Source organism: Peromyscus eremicus, chromosome 13 (assembly GCF_949786415.1).
Source record: "Peromyscus eremicus chromosome 13, PerEre_H2_v1, whole genome shotgun sequence".
Classification (NCBI taxonomy): Eukaryota; Metazoa; Chordata; class Mammalia; order Rodentia; family Cricetidae; genus Peromyscus; species Peromyscus eremicus.
In genome coordinates this window covers 1,673,430-1,686,547 of record NC_081429.1, presented here as the reverse complement: position 1 = coordinate 1,686,547, position 13,118 = coordinate 1,673,430, and the positions used below count along the sequence as shown (strand labels likewise).

The window sequence follows — 13,118 nt, the reverse complement described above, 5'->3', positions numbered from 1 at the left end:
TAGTAGCTGAATTCCATTACGTTTTCCTCCGCCTGCAGAAGTACGCTTGTCACGGGGTTTTGTTTGTAGGCATGCCTACATACTTCCTTAAATTAATCAATATACTTTCTAATTCTTAGTTTTCTGAGAGTTAAAATTATGAACAAATGTTTAATTTTGTCAACTGCCTTTTGTGGACCTTTTGAAGTTAACATGTTTTTTTCACCGTTATTTCTGTCAGTGTGATGATATAGTTCTTGACTCTCTCTCTCTTTCTTCCTTCCTCCCTTCCTTTCTTAAATGATTTTTTAATTTTTATTTTATGTGCATCGGTGTTTTGCCTGTATGTATGTGTGAGGGTGTCGAATCCCCTGGAGCTGGAGTTAGAGACAGTTGTGAGCTGCCATGTGGATGCTGGGAATTGAACCTGGGACCTCTGGAAAGCAGACAGTGCTTTTAAGCACTGAGCCATCTCTCCAGCCCCATAGTCCTTGACTGTTAAATGTTAAATAATTCTTGCATTGCTGGAAGAGGTCCTCCTTGTGAATGCTTCTGGTCTGGCTTCACTGTTTTGTTGGTGTTTCCTAGTTTGTATCCTCAAAAGAGGCTGACTTGTAACCTTTCACTTCTGTATATCTTTTTAAATTAGAGTGTCAAGATTTTTCTGTCCTTCTGTAGCAAGTTGACAAGTGTTTCTTTTTCTTTGTTCACTGGCAGCGTTTATGTAAGTTTTTTGAAACTGTACATCAAAAGTCATTTGGGCCTGGATTTCGCTGGTTGGGGGAGGCTGGGAAACGTGCTGGGGAATCCTTGTGTTTATTTTCTCACTGTGTTCTCTCCTCCCTGCCTTAGCATGCTTGCAGTGATCCAGAAAGAGAAAAGTTTTAATGAGATATTTTACAATTACTTCAAGGAAAATAAAACAGAGATAGCCCATGCAATCCCCAAGCTGTTTCCTTTCTTAGAAAGCCTAAAGGACCATTCCTTCATCACCGACAAAATCTATGCTGTAAGTGACATGTATTCATCACTCTGTGGAAACCCCGCCCCACATTAACCGGCGTTTGGCATCCTGAATGCCAGACTTCTCTAGCTGGCTAAAAAGCCTTGTGTGTTTTATCTTTGTTAATTGTCCTATCATGTAGAAGGTAACAAGACACGTTTGCTCCTAACTGGAAACCTTCTCTTCCCAGGCAGTTGTGGGAGTGGGTGAATGATAAGGCAGTGTGGCTGAACTGCAGCAGGGCTGGGGATGTAGACTGCCTAGCATTTGCCGAGCTCTCATAGCCACCCCCACATTTAGTACCCCTCTGTGCCACCCCCATACCACCCCCCATACACACACACACACAAAAGTGAAAGAAAGAAGAAATTGTGAAGGCCCACTGACTGATCGTGACTAGTGACTTACAGCGAAGCTAGATTAAGATAATGAAACAACTAGTACACAACTGTCGCCGGATCTAAGGTTTGTCAATTAACGCTTTTAGGAAAACCGAGAGACAGGAATTGGAAGAAAATGGATTGATTTATTAAAACAGCAGCCAGGAAATATTCATATGTAGATTTAGTGGGGAGTGCAAGTTATGAGAACTGAAAAACAAGTCTTCTCTGGACTGGCCACAAGACTGCCAGCCTGGGATTTCCCGGAGAAACTGGAACCCATAGGCCCCAGGACAGTATTTCAGCACAGTCTACTGTGTCAGAGAAAACTGTGCTTTGATACTCTCTCTGTTGAACTTTCTAACAGGATTCTTATGAAGCCTTCAGGAACTTGGTTCCTGTAGAGAACGTGGTGTACAATGTCCTCGATCACTTGGAGAAGTTACCTGGCTGGTCATTTCTATGCACTCTGTTCAACAGAACGAACCTGAATGCATATCCTGGTTTAAGAGAGATTCATAAAAGCTTGGAAACTGGTAATTCCTTCTTTCACCTCCCTTTTGCAGTGACATTCTATCTTTAAAAATGTATTTTGCTTATCCTTTGACAACCTCGTACATGGACAGAGTATCTAGATCTTCTTGAGCCAGACCCCGAGTACCCCGCAACCCTCCCAACATGTCCCCTACGCTTTCATGTTCTTCCATGTCATCTTTGTCTTCATCTTTTTTCTCTTCCTTCTCCTCCTCATAACCTACTGAATCCAATCAGTGCTGCCCATGTGTGCATTAGGTGTGGGGCATCCAGTGAAGTATGAACTACTTGTCAGTAGCCACACCCCCAAAGGAAAATGACGCCCCCAGCAACCGTGAGCTGCCAGTAGTAGCTCAGCTGTGGGTGGAGCCTCACGAGTCCCTCCCCATCAGTGCGGAAGTGCTGATTGGCTTGTTCTTGTGCAGATCTTGTACAGGTATCACAGCTGCTATGTGTTCACGATTTCGGCAGTTATATCATGTCCAGAAGACGGAGGCTCACCACACTCCTCCCTGTCCTCCAGCTCTTGCATTGTTTCTCCCTCCCCCTTCAATGTTCCCTAAGCCTTAGGGTAAGGGATTGAGATAAATGTCCCACTTAGATACGACAACTCTATTTCCATTCATTTAATCAGTACAGCTAAATTGCTTTCTGTGTCCCATTGCCTAAACTGGGCAGTGTGCTCTGTCTCATCTGTGGGCAGCCTCTCAGGGTCTTCTCATGAAATCTTGGAGTTTCCTTCAGGGCAATTGTCTTCCTCCCAATTAGCTCTCAGAGCCCTTAGTGCTTGGGCCTGGGCTGCCCCTGGGGATTCCTTTGCTCTCTGCTCATCTTTCTTCTCCCAAGGAAGCTCAGACTCTCCTCTTTGCTAGCCCCATCTTTGAAGCTCTTGGGATTAAAATATATATTGTAGATTTTATAATATATGGGTCTTTCTATGACCTTATTCATGCTACTCCAGAGGGAACCCCTGTTCTTCCATGAGGTCTGTCTAGCCCACAGGAGCACTCCTTCTGTTGGAACTGAAGTAAGCTTCCACTACACTTAATTAAGCAATTAATTACTTAGTTTTTTAATGATTTTTCCCTTGTGCCATCATCCTTAGAACCTGTGAGAAGAGTTGGAGAGATGGCTCAGCAATTAAGAGCATCTGCTATTCTTGCAGAGGACCTGAGTTTGGTCCCAGCACCTACACTGGGTAGCTCACAACCACCTGTAACTCTAGGGATCCACTACCCTCTTTTGGCCTCTGTAGCACCTATACTCACGGGCACACACTGACAAGAAGATGCGCAGACAAGCACATAACTTGAAAACAAAATAAATCTAAAAATATCAAAAACAAAACCGCAAGAGGTTCATTGTTCATAGCAGTGGTTCTCAATCTTCCTAATGCTGCGACCCTTTAATACAGTTTCTCATGCTGTGGTGACCCCCAACCATAAAATTATTTCATTGCTACTTCTTAACTGTAATTTTGCTATTGTTGTGAGTAGTAATGTAAATACCTGTGGTTTCCAATGGCCTTAGGTGATTCCTGCAAAAGGGTCATTCAACCCCCGAGGGGGTCATGACCCACAGGTTGAGAACCACTGGTCTATAGGGTTCCGCTTTTCTTTCTTCTCTTGGTTGCCTTGCAGGAAGGGAAAAACAATATCTAGACATAAGCCGTTGATCTCGAGCGACCCAGGTGCTAGAAGTTCCCACTGACACACGATAACTCTCACCGTTGTTTCATCTGTGTGATTGTTCCCGCTCGACCCCACTGTCCACGAGGTTGAGATTTGTCACTTGTCCACAGGGACTAATGATTTTCTCCCTCTGCTCAGAGCTAGAGGAAAAATATTTATCCCAAAGAAGTAAACAAGACCAGAAACTTGCCACCATACAGCCACGCTATGAGCAAGGTACTTAGAACCAAGTGGAATTTTGGTTAGCTAAGAGGAAAAGGAGACATGGAACTGAGCTCCTCGGGTGGTGGGGTTAGTAGTGAGAGTGGGGGATGGGTGGGCGGTGCTCTGCAGGGAACTCCCAAGGAATAGAAAAGGTAGATGAGTGCTACTTAAAGAAGAAGAAGAAGGAGGAGAAGGAGAAGGAGAAGGAGAAGAAGCCAGGTGGTGGTGGCGCATGCCTTTAATCCCAGCACTCAGGAGGCAGAGCCAGATGGATCTCTGTGAGTTCGAGGCCAGCCTGATCTACAGAGTAAGATCCAGGACAGGCACCAAAGCTACACAGAGAAATCCTGTCTCGGGAAAAAAAATAACAATAACAAATAAAAAAGAAGCTGGGTGGTAGTGGCATGGCTTTAATTCCAGCACTCAGGTGGCAGAGGCAGGCAGATATCTGTGAGTTCAAGGTCAGCCTGGTCTACAGAGTGAGTGCCAGGACAGCTGGGGCTATACAAAGAAATCCTATCTTGAAACTGTACCCCCACCACCACCAAAAAAAAGACTTATTTATTTTATTTCATGTATATGAGTGTTTTTGCTCACATGTCCGTGCATTGGGTGCATGCCTGGTGCCCACGGGGGTCAGCTCCCCTGCAACTGGAGTTACAGACAGTTGTGAGCTACCATGTGGATGCTGGGAACCAAACCTGGGCCCCCTACAAGAGCAGCCAGTGCTTCTAACCACTGAGCCATCTCTCCAGCCCCATTGCAGCTTTGTGAAGTTACAAATGACCTGACCCTAACATCGTTAGGATGTGGTTGAGACACATTCTGCTCAGTCATATCGAGTGTATCTGATGTTACTAGGCACCTGAATGTGGATTCTAAGAAAGAGTTCTTTGGTGGAGAGCTGTGAGGGGCTCAGAACTGTGGTCTGCATTGAACAGCAGTGAAGAAGAGACATTTGCTAATAGCAAAAGTGATCAATAAATATGAATCTGGGGCTAGTGTTCAAGAGTAGGGAAATATAGACATGGAGAGATTGAGAAGAAGTAGTAGAAATACAAGAACAGTGCATGGATACTTGGAGAGTCACAAACAGGAAGAGGGAAGTGGGAATGAGAGGCAGAACAGAAAGGACAAAAGACGTATAAATAAAAGGTACCAGTTGCTGACAGCTCACTTGGATTAGTGTCTGTCTTTGACTGCTGTGGATTCAGCACTTGAGCTGCTACCCAAGATTGGTGTAGAGTGGCCCAGTGAGGACTCTACTCAGCCAGGGGTGAGCCTTGCACCCTACTCTCATGACCTGAGTCTGACCTCAAGAATCAGGGGGAACTTGTCATCTCCAGATGAGCTCTGAATTGATGCTTCAAGGGGCCTTTGCATTATAAAGACAGAAGAGAACCCCTACTTCACTTCTGAAATAAACATCTATTTTTTGCTTCATAGGAGCTGGTGACAGCTGTTCTCGAGGAAGTCTGACCCGGACACCCTCAGATCCCTCCTCATCTGATGGTCTGTTCTTGTTGACTCTCTGCCTGCTGAGGTCTTGTCTCATTTCATCATGTGCTTTGGACCATCTGCTTGTGTTACTGACTGTCCAGAGTGCACCTGTCATTTCTCCAAGTTCAGGGTTTAAACGCCAGAGTCTTTGTCCTCTGGATTGCTTGGGAGGGTTTCTGTACCTGTCTGTTTAATTCATTAATGCACTTAACTAAAAACTGCAAGTTATTTTATTTATTTATTCATGTTTATATGTATTGGTGTTTTGCTTGCATATACGTTTGTGCATCATGTGCACGCAGAATCCTTAAGGCCAGAAGGTAGCTTCAAATCTCTGTAACTGGAGTTACAGGTGGTTGTTAGCTACTATGTGGGTGCTTAGGACTGAACCCAGGTCTTCTGGAAGAGCAGTCAATGCTCTTAACTCCTGGGTCATCTCTCTACCACCACATTTCAGGTTCTTATTCATAATGTCACAGTGACATGTTAATAAAAGTACATTGTTGTCTAGGGGCCATCCAATCTGGAAGTAGAAAAAGATTGTCAGAGTCTGCATGGGACGCGAGGTCAAAGCACACGAATAAAGACCATTCGGTTTTCCATCCGCGTGAGTCTCATCGAACCAACTGTGAACGCGCCCAAGCAGGTGAGGCTGGGACAGTCTGGTATCTGCATGGGTGACGGGTGGCAGGTGTCTGCCACATATCCAAGAGCAGTGGAGGTGTCTTTGCTGTTCCATATGATCAGCGTTTAAAGACAAAGCTCCAATCACAGCAGAATGGACCAATGTCCGCAGCAAGGGGACAATGACATAAGGAAATGTCGTATCTGATAGTTTCTCTGGCGAGGACAATCATAGAAACAGAGGCTGTAGCAGTGAAGGAGAAACAGACAGTGATGAGTAACCTGGAAAGTCCCACTGGAGGGGAAGGAGAGACAGGAATGGGGATGACTCTAGAAGCTGATGAAGCCAAAGTGCACCACCACCTCCTCGTGGGAGAAGCCACAGTGCCTGTAGATGGAACCCCAGAGGAAGTGGGGGAGACAGAAAGAGTGCCAAGGCAGGGAGGTGAGCAGGGCTTACTGGAGGAGAGTGGGGGTTCTTGGAGGACAGAATTTTCTCCTGAGCTGCAGCTCACCGTATCTTCAAACACCGGAGCTCAGGATGGTCACATTTTCCCAGCCATGGCTCCTGGGACCCCTCTTTTTCTGCCTCTTCGGTTCCCAGTAAACCTAATGCTCCCCAACTCTAAAAGGAGGGAAAGTTAGACAAACCCCCTTCCTACATCCACGTGAGGGACACGGCTTGGGTTGGGTTGATTATCACTTTTAAAAATGACTTCGTTATTTTTGTTGTTGTCTGTGTGGACGATGTGTGTGGGTACGTGTTAGTATAGCGCGTGTGGGGGTCAGATGACAACTTGCAGAGATTCGTTCTCTTTTCCAGTGGGTTCCAGGGATTTGACTCAACTCACAAGCAGGCTTGGGCAGCAAGTGAGTTACTCCCTGGGCAATCGTACAAGCCCAAATCTCACATTCTAGATGGCCTGTGTATTAGACCACTATGTGGAGGGAGGAGATACTTGTTTTCCCCTCACTCACCCCTTGCCAGTTTCACACACCTGAGCCAGCTTCTAGCTGCATCCTAAGGTATGAGGGAGGCACGTTAGTTGAGGCCTGGCGATGCTAGAAGCCCAGTATCTGGCTAGAAGCCCTTAACTCTGGTCCCTCGAGGGCCTTGCTTGCTGTTGTCTGCTTGCCGCTCTCATCCTGCCTGGAGGGAAGGGACAAAGGGACCCACATAGAGGATGAGGATAGAAAACATCGATGAACCATCAAGTAGGGAGTTACAGAGGTGAGTCCGGCCTTGCTTTTCCAGCTTGGCAGGCATTGGTATGGAGGTTCTCTTTATCCTGGGTGATTGAAGTCACCACTGAAGCATGAAAGTGTGGATGATCCTCAGACTCACAAGTAAGAAAGATCACAGTAGAAGAGGGGTGGGACTCTGTGGGTGTGACAGAACAGGAGAAGCCCAGCCTTTCCCCAGTGTGTGTGTGTGTGTGTGTGTGTGTGTGTGTGTGTGTGTGTGTGTGTGTCCTGATTACCTCTGTTTCTTGAATACAGGATGTTTTTATGTGTGGTGCTGAAACTACTTGGGGTGGGGAAGCTGGAGCCATAACTTTGACCGACAGCAACCAGCACCACCCTGCAGGGAGCCTAAACAGCCATGATAGCCCAGCCTATGAGCAGGATTCAGGGCCAGGCATCATCACTGCCGACCCTGTACCTGGCAGGGCCGTCATCCTGGCAGCTGCATCTGCTCCAGCCTCTGTGGCTGCTGGGGCAACCCTGCTGCCATAACAACCATTAACTTCCGTCCTCGGATTCTGCCACTCCAGCTGCCACTCTGGATGCCCCGCTTCAGCCCAGATTGAGTGGCCAGCTGCTGTAGCCACTTGAGCAGCTGCCTTCACAACCTCTCAGCTTAGACAACTTATTCAGTTGCCAAGGCAACCCCTGCAACCAGCTGCTGGCATGGCCCTGTGGCGTGAGGACAGGTGGCCAGCCTCCTTTCTGACTTGAGGTGGATTTTCCTGTAGCCTCTTTCGGGGAGCACAGACCTGCCTTCTCAGCTCAGGAATCTCAAGTGTAGTGCATCAAACCGAGCACAGCCTCTTCTTCACAAACCTCCCTCCCTTCAACTCCTCTTCCTTCTTTGCCGAAGACCCTCTTTGCTAAGGTGGACACGCCCAGGGCTTCGAGCAGGAGGCCCAGGAGTCCTTTTGAGCCCTTCTTTCCCTTCAGCATCCAGGACCCATCAGTTACCCTGCTCTGTGAACATGACCTGACCTGAGTGTAACATAAGGTCTGTCACATAACAGCACTATTTCTGTACCGGAACAGTGGACATGCATTTTGGTGCTGTGATAATCCTGGTGCTTATGTGGAAAACTTCAGGGCCAGCAAGATGGCATATACCAGGAAAAGGCACCTGCCATCATGCTGGTGACCTGGGTTCAATCCCTGGAACCCACATGGTGAAAATTGAGGACTGGCTCCTGAGCACACACTCACACACTCAAGCACTCAAGCAAGTAAGCATGCATGCAAACACACAAGCATGCACCCGCACCCACACGCAAGCATGCACATAATACAAAATTAACAAAAGTTGAAAACAACAAAAACAGAACTACATTTATGCAGATAGGTACCCAAACTCACAGATGTTCAAATCTTTAATGTAACCTACACACATTCTCTTGTTTACTTTCATCATTTCTAGATTGCTGACACTATATAATACAAATATGATATGAATAGTTGTCTTGTTCCATTGTTTAGGGGACAGTGACAAGAAGTAAATGTGTTCATGCTCAGTACAGATGTAATACATTTTTCCAAGTGTTTCTGACTGTGGTTGGTTGAGTCTTTGGATACAGAACCTGAGGTTGGGACAGTCCTAAGAATTAAGTTGAGAGCTTCAAGTCTTGTTTGTTTGTTTGTTTGTTTTCAAGACAGGGTTTCTCTATGTAGTCCTGGCTATCCTGGAACTCACTCTGTAGACCAGGCTGGCCTCAAACTCAGAGATCTGCCTGCTTCTGCCCCCTGAGTGCTGGGATTAAAGGCATGCACCACCACACCAGGCAGGAGAACTTCAGGTCTTAGTAGAGTTAAAAATTAAGTTAATTATGTTAGGAATACAAACTTTAGCTGAGATAGTTATCGGTTGGTAAATGATAGTAATAGGGAAAAGAGAAAACAGAAAAAGATGGCACCAGAAAGAACCTGAGGACTGAAGAAAGGTGTACTGTAGGGTCAGGTAGAAAACTAAGTGTGAAGGCCCCTCCCTCCCTCCTTCCCTCCCTCCCTCCCTCCCTCCTCCCGCCCCCACCAGGTCTTCTATGTAGCCATGTTGACCTTGAGCTCATGATTGACCCTCCTGTCTCAACCTCCCAAGTGCTGTGATGACAGGTGTGAGTCACCACGCTCGGCTAAGGTGGTAAAAGTTCAGCACTATGCTTGTGCTCCATAGTCAAGTGTCGGGAGAGAGAACAGGATTCCATGAAGCTTTTTCAAGGGAATGGATGAGAATTCTTCAAGTAATAGTCTCTTCTTTTTCAGGGACAAACCTACACACACATGAAAACTGGACAGGATCTTGTTTTGTGAAACAAGAAAACCTACAGAAGCCTGGGACAGTGCAGAACCAAGATGAGGTCATTGGTAAGGATAACTTAAGATGCCTGTGGTGATGGGTGACCCTTCTAAGCCACAGTGGAGGTGACTGGCTGACGTGTGATCAGAGTCCAGCTCGGTAGCTCTGGGAGCCCCAGATAGATGCAGGGAGCCATGGGCTCTGGCACTCCTTTAACTAGGAAATTAGGCAGGAAATGAAGAATTTTTAAGAGATCTGGGAGGGAATAGTCACAAGGAATATGTTAGACAGGGAAGCCAGGAGTTTTTGGGTAGTAAGGGTCGGGGAGGAGACAAAACAGGCAGAAGCAGAAAGCGCTGTAGATCCACAGAGTGAGAGAAGGCAGAGGGAGGAGCCAGCAGGGGCAGAGAAATGGGTAGAGGCAGCAGGAAGAGGGACAGGAGAGTAAGGAGATGGAGATGACAGGCAAGGCTTTGAGACAACCACAGCCAGGGGGCTGTCCCTCAAAGTCAGCATCGAGTGAAACACTCTGGAGGGACCAGCTATGGCAGGGGCGTTGCTGCCTAAGCATTACCGAAGCTTCTGGATCTTCCTGCTGTCTGCATTCTGGGGTTCCAGTTGAGTCAGCTTTGAGGTCGTTCTCTGAGAGCCCCAAGGGGTTTTGTATTGCTGTGCAGTGATCAGCAGTGAGGGCTCAGAATGCAGCGATGAGGACGATGAGAAGGAACTCCTGGAAGTCTTCACCTTGACACCAGGAGTCAGGAGGCAGACAGAAGAGGAGGGTGAGGATCATGTACCCTGGGCTCCAGAACTCAGAACTTCCCTCAGGAACTCACGCCTCCTGTTTCCTGACTCACCACCCTTGGGGGACATCGAAGAGCCCAGCCGTCCATTCTCTGCACCTTACTTTTTCTGATGCTGTGAGGATGTGGAGAGTTTAACAGGGCTCCAGACCTTAGTAAGCCTCAAGTTCTTAGCACAACTGACTCCATGATGGAAGTACCATTCAAACTGTAAAACTCAGCATGTGGACAGTACCACCTGCCAAAATGAAAACAAAGAACTACTCCATCAAAGTCCACAGTTCTGGAAAAGTCTCTAAATGTACTAACCTCACTTTTTGGCTTCTGTAGTTCTGCTTCTGGCCAACTGTTCTTGTTAACTGAAGTATGTCAACCTAGGACATGGTTTCTTGTGCTTAAAAGCTCACTTTGGGGCTATGCTGGAATCTGGAACACCTGGTGTAATCATTGGTTGGCTAATGAAGATTTTCATTGGCTTAAATACATGTCCACGCAGTCTTGTCTGGTGGATACCCCACAACAGGCAATATTCTCTGACTTTGTTGATGTATTGATGGTACAGTCAAAAGAAAATTATGTACTTACAAGTTTTATTTTGATTTTTCCTTTCACATAACCATGCTTATCTGAAGCATAATAAAATATATATTTGGCCTTTATCCCCCTTTCTTTGCATAGAGCTCTCGGAACGTCCCGGGTACTCATTAGCTGGCTATATTTGTGAGTATCTAAGAGGATGAGGCAGAAGGCTAGCTTGGACTACAAAGTGATGTTGCTGGGAGTTTCTGTCTGGATCAGGTGTTTTTCCAGTCATGCTGTTCAAAGAATTGAAGAAGCACAAATAAATAGTAAAGTAGAAAGGGATTTTATTCAGAAACAAAGTTTAAGTTCCCAAGACCTCCCTGGGCAACTGACATCCTGGTTGGCAAGTTGAGGCATGAATGGTGGGCAAGCCACCCTGCCATGCGTGAGTGAACCAACCAATGAGAACAAGGTAAGTAGACCACAGGACAGTGTTCCTAGGAAAGTCCCTAACCTTTGAATCCTGATTGGTGGGAAAATACAACTGCAACCTGGTGCAGATGTTTGTGGTTTTTGTGCTTAAATATTTGCTGACATGAATATTTGGGGATGAAGTCAGCTCCCAAGTATGTACTGCTGTCCCTGATGGGTCTTCTGTTATGCTGCCCAGTAATAAAATCTTGCTTTGCATGACCTCTTGTGTGTGCTTGGGTTGTTCCAGAGCCTCAGACCCACAACTATATATATATATGATAGTTTTGTTTTCCCTGGTTTTGAATGAGTGAGTTTATTAACTATATAGCAAGCCAAAGTAAAAGAATAAATAGTAAGTGATAGACAGACAAACAGATTGGATAGATAGATAGCAAAACATCGTCTAATTGAATACTCAAACAGCCAGCTGACATAGACTGCAGAAGCCCATTGAGACAGTCATTTGGAGTTCCACATAGACAGTCGAGGGCAGAGCAGGATTTCTTCAGGTGAGGCTTCCAAGCAAAAGAACAGAGAGCAGCAGTGTAGGATATAATGTTTCAGGAATAATTTGATAAATTATGGAAAAAACAAACTTGCTTATCTATCAATAGAGTCAGGGAATGTTCAAGAAAACCTTTGCCTGATGGGCCCAAGTTTTGTTTTGTTTTGAGACAAGGTCTTTCTAAATAGCCCTGGCTGTCCTGGAACTTTCTCTGTAAACCAGGCTGGTCTTGAACTCACAGAGATCCACCTGCCTCTGCCTCTCGACTGCTGGAATTAAAGGTGTGCACAACGTCTAGCTTTTACCTAGGCTAACCTTTGGGGTTCCTTTTGAAGACAAAGTATATGTCCCCAGTTGGTTTATTGTTCTAGTCTCCCTTTTTTAATATATTTTTATTTTAAATGCTTCCTAGAAAATAGGGTTTAATCTTGAACAGGTGAACTCAGTAACTTTATAGAATTTAACAGAGTGTCCTTTTTTTGGGGGGGTGCTCAAGACAGGGTTTCTCTGGGTAGCTTTGGCACCTTTCCTGGAACTCACTCTGTAGCCCAGGCTGGCCTCAAACTCACAGAGATCCTCCTGCCTCTGCCTCCAGAATGCTGGGATTAAAGGCCTGTACCAACACCGCCCAGCCCAGAGTGTCCTTTTAAAACTGGCTAAAGTTTGGCTATTGTGGGAGCCCGTTCTCGGGTTCCTCGTGGCTTTCCCCAGCAGGTCCACATAGAGGATGATTAGACCACGGGCCTAAGTGCAGGTGTCTGAGATGGTCTGCACTTGGCTGTGCTGGGGGAGGAGTTCTTTTGCTCCACCCCTTGGCGTCTCTATAAAAACCCTGGGGCAGAGACAGTCGGGGCCCGTTGGAATAGGTTCCAGGCCCTCTCGAGGCTATCCTTTATTTTCTATCTGTTTATCTCCGCGATATTCTCTGCAATAAATCCTTCTATCTGATATTTCCTGCTGCTCGCACTCAAGAAAACTCTGGGGAACTGTGGGGGTGGTTGGGTAAACGCCCCACAGAATGGCGCCATGAACAGGGACTAAAGAAAAAAGGAAAAAAAAAAAAAACCAGGGACTAAAGACAAAAGAAAAAAAAGGGACTAAAGAAAAAAAAGGGGGGACTAAAAAAAAGGGGGGACTAAAGACAAATGAACAGGGACTAAAGACAAAGTAATAGGGACTAAAGATAAAGGAAAATAATAGAGTTTTTGGCGAAAGTGCTGAGTTCAGCCCTGCCAGTGGATGAGGCATGCCGGTGTTATGGAAAATATATATTTTTTATATATTTTTGAGAGGCAGGGGTTTTATCCTCGAGAGAAAAGGAAAGCGGACTGGAAGGATGTCCGATGCTGCAGCGAAATTCTCTT

The 13,118-nt window shown here is 46.1% G+C and overlaps 1 pseudogene; it reads left to right on the top strand.

The window, feature by feature from the left end:
* Positions 1–832: 832 nt before the first annotated feature.
* LOC131923474 (nuclear autoantigen Sp-100-like) lies at positions 833–10,988 on the top strand (annotated as a pseudogene).
* The last annotated feature ends 2,130 nt before the right edge of the window (positions 10,989–13,118 follow it).